Source organism: Rhipicephalus microplus, chromosome 10 (assembly GCF_043290135.1).
Source record: "Rhipicephalus microplus isolate Deutch F79 chromosome 10, USDA_Rmic, whole genome shotgun sequence".
Lineage (NCBI taxonomy): Eukaryota > Metazoa > Arthropoda > Arachnida > Ixodida > Ixodidae > Rhipicephalus > Rhipicephalus microplus.
Window position 1 is genome coordinate 89,837,358 of NC_134709.1, and position 13,531 is coordinate 89,850,888.

At 49.1% G+C, this 13,531-nt stretch overlaps 1 protein-coding gene across 7 annotated transcripts in view; it reads right to left on the reverse strand.

Annotated features, from left to right (window-relative positions):
- heph (polypyrimidine tract-binding protein 1 heph) overlaps positions 1 to 13,531 on the reverse strand; it is a 161,098-nt gene that overhangs the window by 33,256 nt on the left and 114,311 nt on the right. The gene's annotated exons all lie outside the window — the stretch shown is intronic.

Sequence of the window (13,531 nt, forward strand, 5' to 3'; positions counted from 1 at the left end):
TTAATTTTGAAATTCTTGCTACCCAGTGTCTGGAGGCCTGCCCAACTGCCAAGGTCAGTATCACAAAATGTCAACAGGGTTCACTGGTTTCGTAAAATTTGCGTTCTACATGCAGCCTAATTTGTAGAAATGGTTGTCAGAGTTTCTAGATGACCATTCACTCGTTTACGTGAGCCATGCGAGAGAGGAAGTGCTAGTATGCAGCCGTTTACAGTCTTCCCATGACGTCAGACCAGTTTTGACATGTTACTACCAAGCCACCCCTCTATCTGAAATTGCCCTTTCAAGGTAGGAGTATTGAAAATATTTTCAATGCATTCCCAAGCACAACATATTTTTAAGGGCTCTCGACCCTATTGTTTTCATTTAGAGTTGCCTTCGGGAATTCAAGATAAAAGTGAACATCTCGTGTTATCCAGCCAGGGCCTGTCGAATGCTGTGGCATGAGCCGACGTGCTCAATTTCCTTCATTTTGGGGCGTTTAAGCACACAGTCGCATCGTCGCTTCCTTTTTTTTGTTTGTGAGAGAGGGAAGCAGATTTTGAGCTCCATTTATAAGTGCGACAGTTTGCTCAACAACATAGCCATAATTCGTAATGCTGGAGGAGCTACAATGAGCAGCTCAGTGCTGCAGCCATTTGGGGTTGCCCACAGGGCAGCAATTTAAACAATGAACACAATGATTTTAAACTCACAAGTTTATACATGCGAGGGAAAGGAGGGATGTGGCTGCACATTTAGGCGCTGCTTAGCAACGTTTCAGCTGGGTTGGATGAGCACCGACAAAAACAATCGTACACATACTTTTAATGTTTACATTACATTTCATTACACGCCATCCTACAAGCCATTTTCAAAAAATGTATGAAGCAGACCACATTATTTGTGCTTATACAAAATACTCTGACCATGATATCAACTAATTAAGCAACGGGAAATTCAGGACAACGCTTAGTACTTTGTGGGTCCAAGCAAATCAAGCCCAAAGCATACGAAACAGAAGCATAACAGTAACTAATATGAAGCAGGACACAAGCTAACCACAAACTAAAACCACTACATTACTGCAAATGAAACTAAGTGCAACAACGCCGGAATCTTGGCCAGTGGCGTACCAACTCTGTCGCGAATGGGTGGGGGCTAACCTACCTCACTAGTCAACTACGATATATATATATATAGCCTACAAGGAAAATCATCATAGCGGAAATGTTGCCAAAATCTTACTATGTTGTAACATAGCCTCGTAACAATTTCATTCTTCTGTGAGAACATGATTAAGTGATTACTGATATAATGAAAAACTACACCTTACTTGTTGTTTTCCCCAGCCTGAAGCCAAGAGTGACCATTGACGAAAGTGGGGGGCTCAGTCCCTCCCCCAACCTTTCTCAGTGGGGGGGCTCGTGCCCCCCTTGACCTCCCACCCCGGCTTATACGCCTATGATCTTGGCTTGCGCAAAGGCAGGAACGAAATGACATTCCATTCTCGAAAGAACAATCCTTCCTAGAACCCAAATGGTCGCGTTAAGGTTGTACATTTCTGTCTACATCCCGCTCCCGCCCTGGGTCACTGAAGCAGAAAGGCACACCAGACCACTCATCACTCTAGTTTTATATCCAGTGAAGAGGTCAAAACCTGAGCGATAAAAAAGGCAAAGGTTCAGCAAAGACAAGCATCACTCGTTCAACAGGGGGCTAAGTGCAAAGAGTGACCATATGACAGCCAAAGGAGAAAGGGGTACTTCACAATGAATTGGGACAGCAGTGTCAATGCCTCAACCAACCACTAAGCGGTAACTCCAAACCCCAGTCAACAAAGCGAGAATCTATGGAGACATGAAAAAGAGAGAGAACAGGTGTACTACACTCAACGAGAATTCATCTTGGCAGCGAAGTGAATGCTACGGAGGTGGGGCTTCAACATTTTCATGTTGCTTCACAAGCAGTACGGCAGCTTGTGGCTCATTTCAGTTTTGCTCGCTTGCATCATTTATGCATATTAAAAATACAAATACATGAAAATTTTAATTGAGAGAAACATTGATTGTTCAGTGTACATTTTAACATCACATTATGAGTATGTTTTTCTAGGAGAACAAAAACAGTGCATTTGTGCTCACACACTGGTGCACTCACGTCCCAGATGCCATGTTTACTTAAAAAAAAAAAGATGGTGCAGTCAAGGTTTTTTTTTTTTTCAAATACGCAAAAGAGAAAATTATCAAAAACTTTAGTAGCTTTTTGGCACAGTAGCACGCATGTGTTTTGGTTACACAGTTTTCCACTGTACTGCAAAAAAAAGCAGATTGGCCAAATAGAGTGCCCATTACTTCTAACCATTATCGCTTGCTGAGGGTAGACTAACAAAGTTGATTTATAGATATGTAGGGTCAAAACCACAATATGATTACGAGATGCCATGGTGGAGAGCTCCGGAAATTTCGACCACCTGGGGCTCGTTAACGTGCACTCAAATGTGAGCACACGGGCCAGGGCATTTCTGCCTCCATCAGAAATGCAGCCGTCGCAGCCGAGATTCGATCCCACGGCCTGCGGGTCAGCAGCCGAGTACCTTAGCCACTAGACCACCGCGGCAGGTCTAGACTAACGAAGTTTTGCGACTACAAATAATGGTTTCAACGGCATCAGTGTGAGCTACACCAAAATGGACTTCAGGCACTGTCGTTGGCCAACAGCCAAGAATCAGTTCAGAAGTTTCAACAGGAACAGTGTGGACTCCACCAAGCATCTGTATCTACCGTGGTTCTACAGTGTCATTCCCAAACATAGCTCTTAAACATAATGAACGAAAGGAAAGAAAAGAATGGTGCAACAACTTGAGGAGAAAGTATTAACTTCTAAAAGAAAAAATGAAGTAGAAGCTGCAAAACTGTGCCCTTGCTGTGGCAAATGTACACCAGGCTGTGTTCAGAGATTGCATGCATTTAACAGCACTAACATGTAATTGCAAATTAGCTGTTCTGCTCTCACTAAAGAATACACAAAAGAAATCACAGGCAGAAAGACTACAGCAAACAGATGACACTGTGTTGCAACAAGCACCCATCTTAGTTATTTCTGTGGACTAAATCATTCGAAAGAGAGCAGCATGGAGAGAATCCTGAATTAGTTAAAACCCTTAGCATGCATGATGTGCACCAAGCCAGCATAGCGTTGCCAGTCATTTCACAGACAGCTTCTGGGAGGCCGGCCTACAGAAAAATGTTTACTTCAGCAAACCAGCACAGGTGACTGCAATCATCCTTGTCGTGTCGCAACAATGCTTTAATGTGACACACACTCCCTCTCTGTTCTCCATATTTCATAACATGTGCGTGCATGAGCACGCACGTGTGAGAAAATATGTAGTAATGCCACCCAGAATAGTAACACAATTCCTTACCCTGCACTAGGTGGAGAAAAGAATGACTGCAGAGAGAAGAGCACGCACAAAGCAAATGAACATAAAACAAGAGTGTGAAGCCGCAAGCGCGAGTACTAATATTGTTTATCCAATAGGCCACTGCAGCGCACTTAATCGTCATATACCCAATCTTACCACACACCTACAATCGCATAAACACTCCCAGAGGTAGAAAACAAAAAATGCATAGAAATAACAAAGTGTGGCAGGAAAATGGCAGAGAGGCATCAGACGACGGGACCCGCCGACCTTGCCCCTTTCGGAGAGCCGGAGGAAGAGGGAGTGTGTCGCTTGCGCAAGAGTTAATCGCACCACGCTCCGTCGCACAGCTGCTGTCGCTGCCCGCGACGCCGGGGCGACCGCGGCGTCAAAAATAGCAGCGGTGACAGCGGAGCTTCCACGACGGGGGAACAAAATGGCTTACAAATGTAACAACTCACAGGACCGACCAGCGGCACGAGGTTACCCGAGAGGATGCACGGCCGGCATGCGCGCGGGATGCTTCGGGGATCCAACACGCGGCGACCCATTATTCCGTGGTCGCGCCGCGGCTCCGCCGCCCGTGGGCAATCAAAGCGGCGTCGAACGGCACCAGAGAGGGCCTTGCACGGCCAAACCAACGCTACTACCTCGTAACGGTGCGGACGCTGGTTCTGTCACGCTACGCGCACAGCACACCAGCCAGAGGGAGCTGCGTTGCTCACACTGCCCCGTCTCAAAGATTCTGACATTCGCCGTTAGGGGCACGCAGAAAAGAGACGCGTGCTCACGTCCCCAATGCATCCCGGGCACAATCCGCTGACAGATGCAGGGCACGAGGCGCGCGCGTTGCGTTCCACTTTCAACGAGGCCGTCTGAAGGTTTCTTTTTTATCCGCTAGGCTATGTATACTGGCGCCACAGTTAAGACTAGAAAACTCGACTGAACGGTGCCTATTGTCAAGTTTCTGAAGGTGGTCACTCGGTGTTTTCGACACAAACCATCCTTGGAAGCGGAACAGTGCTTTGAAATTGAGTCACAATGCATTCACAGCTATGTCTCCTGAACTTTCGAGGCTCTGCGCGATACGGATGACTTCGTTGTAGCAGTCACTTGAATGTACAGGCGTCCGACTACACAACTGATCATCAGCATTAGTCCAAGCAAGTCGCGGAAATAGTGCCTTAGCGTACGGTAGCGCCCAACCTTTCCCGCTGGTTGTGCTTTAAGCCACTTCCAGTTCCAATGACAGAGCGTCCCCCGAACGACAGGCGTCTAGTTAACAATGCGTAGGCTGGCAGACACCGATGTCTGACAGAAGCCTTTTGTGGCGTTGGGGTGCCTACCGAAAGATGGGGTGGTATCGTCATACGGTACCGTATTTCAGTACTGGCTTTCCGCAACTTGCTAAAGGACGCTACTGATGCGCGAGTGGGGAAAAGCTGATGTCCTCTCCGTGATCGCCCTCATGTTGAGTGTTCTCCCTTGTCTTTTTTTGATGACCCTAGGGAGCTTCAGATCTTTCATACCAAGACGACTCTTGGCGCCCGAAAAAAGCCACGCCTTATTGCAGTTCTCACGCAGGGGCGTTGCCAGGGGTTGGCACACCAAGCACGCCCCCCCCCCCCCCCCCCCGAATTTTTGGATGAATAGACAATTTGAAGTGCGGCAGTTTTACCGGGCGAGGTGGGAGAAGAGATTGACCCCTGCCCCTTCGCACTCTCCGGTGATTATAATGGCGGTGCATCAAGTGAGCCTCGAAGTCCTTGTACCTGGACGGCCCAAAGCGAAAAATGGCCATTTTAAGAAGGTGCCTCTCCCGAAAAAAAAATGGCAGCATATCCACGGAGTGGATTATGGAGAGTGGGGCGAAGCATTCGTCCGTTCATCCGTTCTCGGTTCCGTCCGTCTGTGTGACCATCCATGCGTCCATCCCTGTATCCGCCCTTGCGTCCATCCATCCGTGCAGCCATTCGTGCGTCTGTCCATGCTTCTGTCTGTGTGTCCATTCGTGAATCTAGTCAACACTACAAGTACCACCATCTCGCATCTTTACATCATATATTCCCAATATAGAAGCACCGCCATCCAGCGGACATTCCAAAGACTAAACGAGAGGTGGCACATGCACACTTTCTTACGGCTTGCGCATCGGGTCCACTTCTCACCTTTAACCACCTGGAGTTCGTGGTATATACTAGTTCACTGCATTCATGGAACGGCGGCCCAACGCTCGCTAAACCTTTCTAAAGCTAAGGAGGTTACACCCAGCGAGTATAACGTAGCCACCTTTTCCTGCCAGATAGTGCTCAACGTACATGCCAATGGCTGCTAATGGGGAATGAGAGACAGGAGCATTCGGCTTTTAGTTAACGCGCACGCCGCGAACTTTTTATTGTTCAAGAAAGCACAGGAGAAATCTCCTACCGGCACCACCTTGCAGGTCAAAATGTAACACTAGTTACACACTACGACTACGAGGGACGAACGGGTGCCGCTTTAAGGAGCTTCGCCCCCCCCCCCCCCAAAAAAAAAATCTGGCTACGCGCCTGTTCTGACGTAACGCTCAGGCGTTCGCCTCCCGTCATTCTAGGTGCACAAGACCTCGAGCTATGTCCTCGCTCGGTGCATGAAACGCAATAAAATACATATTGGGCTAACAAAACTTGGCAACTGATGGACGAGATGGTGCACAGCATTTGAGAGCACAAAAGATACACATACCCGTAGGCCGAGAGAGACGCCAACCTGTGACAAAAAGGGACACTTTGTAGTTTCGCAATACGGTACACGCCTTCACTTGAGCACGATACGCGGTCGTCTCGTAACGTAGGTGCCGAAAGAAAAAGCGTACGACGCACGGGAAGCGGCGACAAGCGCCAACACAAAACTGTGTACCCACTGAAAATAGCGCCAAGATGAATGAAACGCACCAACAAGCCCAAATTTCGACAGTGTTGCACCCACTGTACCGTGTGATGTCCCTCGATAGCGGTTCTTACACCGTGCTCTCGATACATGCGAGTGTCTATGGTTGCGTTTTCATGTTCCCTAGGAACATATCAGGCGCATGCGAGCTAGTCCCGACTAGGAAACGTGCTCGCGTGGCCCGAAAGCGCATGCAACCCCGCACGCAGACCTCGCGCGTCGCAGCGTGCTTCCGGAAGCGGACCAAGGACATGCGGCAACGGCATACGACACATGCCAGCGGTTCGCATCCACGCGCCACAGGCGGCTTCGCAGAACGCCCGGCGGAACTATTTCTCAACGTGCGGCAAACGATCCCTACGTAGCCCCCCTTCCGGCAGTTCCGTGCAGCGATACCCTCCCCCCCCCCCTTTTTTTTTTTGTTGTTGTTGCTCTGGCCAGAGCAATACGAATCCGAGTCGAAGCTTTACTGCGCTAAAGTACAGAGACTGCGGGGAACGCACGTCACGTTGCGGTGGTGGCGGGGACGGTCGGCGCGCTGCGATCGCTTTTTCGCATTTTTTCGCAGAGGGGAAAACCGCTCGCAATCGGAGCGTGGCCCGGACAACTGTGTATATCAATGGCCGTATCACGTAACGCGGAAAACTGCTCTCGAAAATTCCTTCCACGCTATGACTGCAGCGCCACCAACAACCTGCGACACCGGTGTGCAAGCAGTTGCAAAAAAAAATATTGATATGTTGGGTTTAACGTTCCAAAACCACTATATGATTATGAGAGACACCGTAGTGGAGGGCTCCGGAAATTTAGACCACCTGGGGTTCTTTAACGTGCACCCAAATCTGAGCACACGGGCCTACAACATTTCCGCCTCCATCGGAAATGCAGCCGCCGCAGCCGGGATTCAAACCCGCGACCTGCGGGTCAGCAGCCGAGTACCTTAGCCACTAGACCACCGCGGCGGGGCTCGACCACCTGAGGTTCTCTAACGTGCACCAAATCTGAGCACACGGGCCTACAGCATGTCCGCCTGTGTTGGAAATGCAGCCGCAGCAGCCGATTCGATCTCACGACCTGCGGGTCAGCAGCCGAGTAACTTGGCCACTAAGTCACCGCGGTGGGACAAATAATAATAAAGGCGCAGCTATAAACGGAACATCTGCTTCTTGATTTGCAAAGTCCGTTCAGGAACACACACACAAAAAAACGCGTAAACTCCTTTCAGAAAGCGACGACGTCTCAAGATGACTACAAACGGCATGCATACGAGCTAAGCGACACGTGGATAATGGCGATTTAATAAAACCAGCCATAATGCACAAAACTGCACAGTCATGCGTGTAGACTGCCCCACTTAAATTGAATGAAGCATTAAAAATGAGAGGTGAGCCGAAAGCATACTCGGACTAACATATAGCTACTATGGCTCTTGACTGTTTGTTACCTCAAAAACTATGTTTCATTCATCTTTTTATCATTGACTGAAAAGTTGAAGATAACCTTAACAAAACATCGATTTTCCGTACGCCACGTCTCGCATACTTTATGCTTTTATGCGTACTCAGGAAGGTGAACGAACACAGCGAAAAGGATTGAGAACCAGAGAAACGAAAAACTGTTTTCTCTGGCGCTTTTGCGCTGTTTTCTTAGCTATGTCGTAACCAACGCGTCCAAGCACCCACAAACTGTGCCAAAGAAACCCCGCGAAAATATGAAAAAAAAAAGCACCGTGACAGAGCTCTTGCGCACTGATATCAGGCTGCTTTTAAACCGTGCACCTGGAGACAAAACAAACGCACAGGGGACCATCGATGATTGATTGATTTGTGGGGTTTAACGTCCCGAAACCACCATATGATTATGAGAGACGCCGTAGTGGAGGACTCCGGAAATTTTGACCACCTGGGGTTCTTGAACGTGCACCCAAATCTGAGCACACGGGCCTGTACAGGGGACCATCGGCACAACGTGTCGACAAGTGAAAAAACCGTCCAGATGTTGCAGAGAAAGTTCCGCACGACAGGCACGACGCATTCACCCTAACGCAGTTTACCAGTGAGCTATAACGAGGAGCAAAAGGAGGTGGCAGCTGGAGCCGCCACTCGTTGTCTGTCGTCAGGCGAGACAGCCAGCCCCGGGCCGGGATCGGCTTTTTCTGCGCGGGGGTGTCTTCAGTTACGGTTGAGCTTCGGCAGACAACCGCGGTAAGTCGCAGCAAACGAACTTTTCGACTATCGATCGCCTCTTTTTATTATCATTATTTTTCGTCACCCACTTCGCATCCCGCGTCGCGAGCAGGTGCCTCACGCCGACGAAAAACTAACCTCCTCAGAGTCGTTCACGGTGGTCCCGTTACACAACGACGGCCCCGCGGGGCGAGAAATGCAGCGTACATAACAGTGCCACCACGGAAGACCCGCGACGACGCCTCCACGACCTATGGAGACATCGACCACGAGTGCCACGAACACCTGGCATTTTGTTTTTATCATTTTTTAGCGTTCTGCCACTCAGCCGTTGCACAGAACTTCCGATGTCGCGTGCTCGTTATCCTGTCCCCCAACCCTCTCTCTCTCTCTCTCTCTCTCTAACCGCGGAAGTGCATCCTCTGCCCCTAGATCAAAGAAACGGAAACAAAAATTGCCCGTGGATCCTAAGCAATAATAATAAAACACTGCAAACACATCGCAAACTGGGCCGTAGCCCAGTTCGCGTTGATGTACATCACGGTTGATGTGCATCAACCCAGTCAACGCCGGTAACACGATAATGGCAGACTTGTGTTCTCACTTTTGAACAAACAGTGCACCGCGAGCCGGTTGCCCCCGCGGTCAATCGTGTTTTCTTTTTTCTTTTTTGGCTAGGCTTGTCTACCCCCCCCCCCCCAATTCCAATCCGCTATACATGCGACAACGCGTTTGCCACGGACTGCCATTCTTGCAATCCGGCGTCACGCCAAAATAACAGGCGCCGCGCTTCATTCCCCGACCGTGAGAACGGTCGCTTGAGCATCGCAAGAATTTTTTAAGCCACCAAGGCCTAACGGGGGTGTTCGTCTCAGACGTCCAGTGCTGAGAATTATCCCTTTTGTGTCAGTGGCGACGAGAGGCAGCCGCCAAGTTTCCCGAACTAAAGTGTGGGCTCCCGGATGCAGTGGCTGAGAACCGAGGCACTAGCCCCTTCTCGCGGTAGAAGGAACACGCCGGCGAGATGTAAGCAATCGCCTCACAAGTTGCCCGCTCACTCAGTTGAGACAACATGCCGCCACTTATGCATAAGGGGCGTGATTAGAATATAATTCAAGGGCGTTGTGTTCAACAATGTCACACGTGTGATTGGACCCATTTCGATGGCCCTCTTTTCCTCCAAGAAAAAAATGAGGGGACACGAAGGTGATTTATTTGCAGGATATCGCCCTGCTCAGCATGATTAATATGTGGGGTTTAACGTCCCGAAACCACCATATGATTATGAGAGACGCCGTAACGGAGGGCTCCGGAAATTTAGACCACCTGGGGTTGTTTACCGTGCACCGAAATCTGAGCACACGGGCCTACAACATTTCCGCCTCCATCTGAAATGCAGCCGCCTCAGCCGGGATTCGAACCCGCAACCTGCGGGTCAGCAGCCGAGTACCTCAGCCAATAGACCAACGCGGCGGGGCCGCCCTGCTCAGCAGTCTGGTTGCTTCGACAAGATGGGATAGAAGATCATCGAGTATCTATTCTAGAAGTTTTAGCGTGGCTTCATATCGGCTGGCCACCTAAACTGAGCCGTTCGTCTAGTTGAGACGCAATCAACGTCTGCCTTGTAGACATCATAACTTCCAACTCAGGTTAGCTCAACCTGCCTTAGTTCACCGTCATCTCCAGCTAACAGAGCATCAGCGTTGCAACACCACCGGCATCGCAGTCACGCCAGAACTCTTCGGGACTTCTCGCATCCGATCATCGCGGACACAGCACTGCCGGTTACATCACGTATGCCATCACCTGTTAATACTTCATGAACTTTCGCGTATTCACCGGCTGTTTAAAATAATAATAATAATAATAATAATAAATTTATTAAACTGTTAGTTCCGTTGTGTGCTAATTTAGTGCATCTTAATACTTCTTGTTTGTAAGCCTATTGTTTTTATATGTATGCTTCTTAGTTTCTCGAAGTGTTGAGTTTCTTGTGCCACGTACTAGTATAATAAATCTATCATTTCTTTTGTCCTCACACGTCTCTGACGTCTTCACTGCTTCTGCTTGCGCACGGAACGAACTAACCTGCTGTCATTTCCGTCGCCGACGCTGGAGTGGCAGCTTGTGTAACACCGTTATAAAAAAGAACGGCACCACATCATCAGCAGCAGCACAAGACAGGCTGCTCCGACCGAAGGAGAAACCTACAGCCATCCTTCAGAGACGTAACGAGACAAGTTTGCCGGGCTGAGAATTGAATTCGCGGCGACAGGGGAGGCAAGTAAGTGAGAACATAGTTCCTCGCGGATGAAAAAAAAAGTCAGCCGGCTCTGACTTGGGATTAGCCGACAACCAAGCCAGGGGTCCACTACGGCACTGCACTGGCTGGCTTCCCAAGTTCCTCGTCGTCTGTTCCCGGAGAGTGCCGCGTAACGGCTGAGACCGCTTCCCTTCGGAGCCACTCACAAGCTGTTGGTAGAAGAGCTTTTGGGGGCGAAAACTGTCAGCATCCTGTTTAAGCTCGTTCGAAGCAGTCCTCGAGATACTAGGGATGACGCCAAGGAAGCAGCCGAGTCTCCTGAGAAGCAGTCCGAGAAGAGCTCCACCAACGACGCGCAATGAAGGCGTTGATATACGGAGCTTAAGAGGCGTCGATTCAATTAGTCGTGCTGACGGGGCGGAACAGCCTGGCGCGCCCAGGAAACCGAGCCAGGCGACAGGAACCCCGCCGCGTGGCCCGGTTTCTGCGCGAGACGACGTAATGCTTTCGAACGAAAGTAAAAAAAAAAAAAAAAGCGGGGTATGGGGGATAGAAAAATTGAGCACCCGGCGAATGAGATGATCAAGCGCTGTCCAAAACTTGTACGCGCGATCCCAGTCGCACACTCAGCGGGCAAAAAATAAAGCGAGACAAAAAAGAGCAAAGAACTCCAGTTTCCATTTCTTTTTAACCCAGAATGTTCTCTCTCACGGAGGAGCGAAAGAGGTTTTAGAGACAGAACCGAAAACGTAAACACGTCCACGATAAGTAAAAGTAATAGAGGATTCGCTGCGGTAAAATAGGGACCAAGGTAAATTGAACGAAAATCGAGCCAACCGCAAAGTACACAAATTGTATAATATATGCATTCGGTTGCGTCTTTTTTTTTCTTAAAAGGAAGATTGTGAGCATGCTTGCAGCTTTGAGCCATTGTAAGTAAATGCCTTTTTTCAATTATTACCATGCAATATAAAACTTGAGCTCCACACCCAAAAACTAAAGATCCATCAGTGCAACCTGAAGGATGATACTCAGGTGGTTACCATTCGACCCAAAAAGTCCCTAAACCGATATATGTTCCCTTTTCTGCCCCTGTAACTCGGACAGTGTTTGCAATACAGACCGCATGGTATAACACCTTACATACGGCGGTAAACATTTACGCACACAAAAAAACAATAATCAGGGGTACGAAGACGCGAGCGGCACCTGGCGGGGCGCAAAATCGATGAAGCCCGAAATGAAACGAGGTCCCACAAACACGCACCAGGACAAACACCCGTGAGCGAAAGGTCGCCATGGTAACTAGACAAGAAAACGGGCCCCGCGCCGCGACCAGTCGGAAAGAAAAAAAAAAAGCACAACAAAGGCTTCGTCCACAGGACGTCCAAACACACAACAGCCTCGGCCGAGCTCTCTTCACAAGGAATGCATGCGCGGTCATCAGCGTTAGCTGTTGCGGAGAATGCGAAGGGAGGGAGGGAGGAACAAGCACCGACCGGGCAGGTGGAGATGGCGCGTTGATTGGAAGCCGCTCCGCGAACAAAGGAGCGCCCGTTGGAACGCACGACGCCGGAAGGCGCAACACGTGCTGTCGAGGAAGAAAGACGGAGGAGGCCTCTGCGCTACAGGTCGTCCTCCGCCGGATTCTCGGGCAAATGAGTTCTAACACGTATGTACACACAACTAACTCACCAGCGTGGCTAAGGGTTCGCTTTGTGACGAGTCACGTTTACAGCGAAGCGACGCGTACATCGAAGTCACGCGCCTTCGTCGAAAAAAAAACTTCTACAGCGATAACGTTTACGGGAAATGTAGGATGGCGATTTTTGCGTTGAGACGAACACTTGTAAGAAACAGGACAGGCTAGCCTTTTTAGCGCAAAAATCACCTGTTATGTAATCACCAACAAGTTTTCACTGATTATGATAAGATCCCCCCGAAATAACAAGCAACGCACGAAAGCACAAAGGATGAACAAGAATAAAACTTTTTCACTTCAGTGTGTCACCCCCTTTGGTAGGTCTGAGTCCATAACCTAGCGCTATTCGTGTCAGTGTACACACACCTGCTCTCCCTCGCGCTTTGTAGCTTGAAAATGGAGTTAATTGAGCTGCGAAGCTCTCAGAACACGGCTAATGGTCGGAAAGAGGGGCTTGTGCAATACTTCCGCTAGAACACCCGATGGCGCTGCAGTTGGAGAGAGAGGAGTATGAAAAATAGCAATAAATACGACAATGTAATGTATACCGAAGCAAGCGCAGCATTTTCATGGTATCTGAGAGAATAAAAAGGGGAAGAAGTTTCACACTAGCCACACTCACGTGGAGATTAAGAAACGGCGAAGCTGGTTCATCTAGTAAGCTTAACGCGGCCTAGTTTGTAGATGATAGGTCTTTCCTTGGCGTAGAGTCTAACCACAGCCCGTCACAGGTTGTGGTTTGACACTTGAGTGGTTGGCAAAATTGACAATGCAAAAAACACCTGTGTCCTTAGACTTAGGCACACGTTAAAGAACCTCGGGTAGTACAACGCCGCCGTCTACGCGGGGCCTGATGTCGTCGTGCAAACACGTAAAACCACAGTAACAGTTAATAACAACCATCCATTACCGAATCTGGTAATAGGAGGAATGCTATTACCAGATGTACAGAAATATTAGATGTATTACGTTAAGTATGCAAACTAAAAACGTGTTCAAAGTGTAGTGTATAAGTTGGATTTTTCCTCTTCAATGTGTTCGGTATC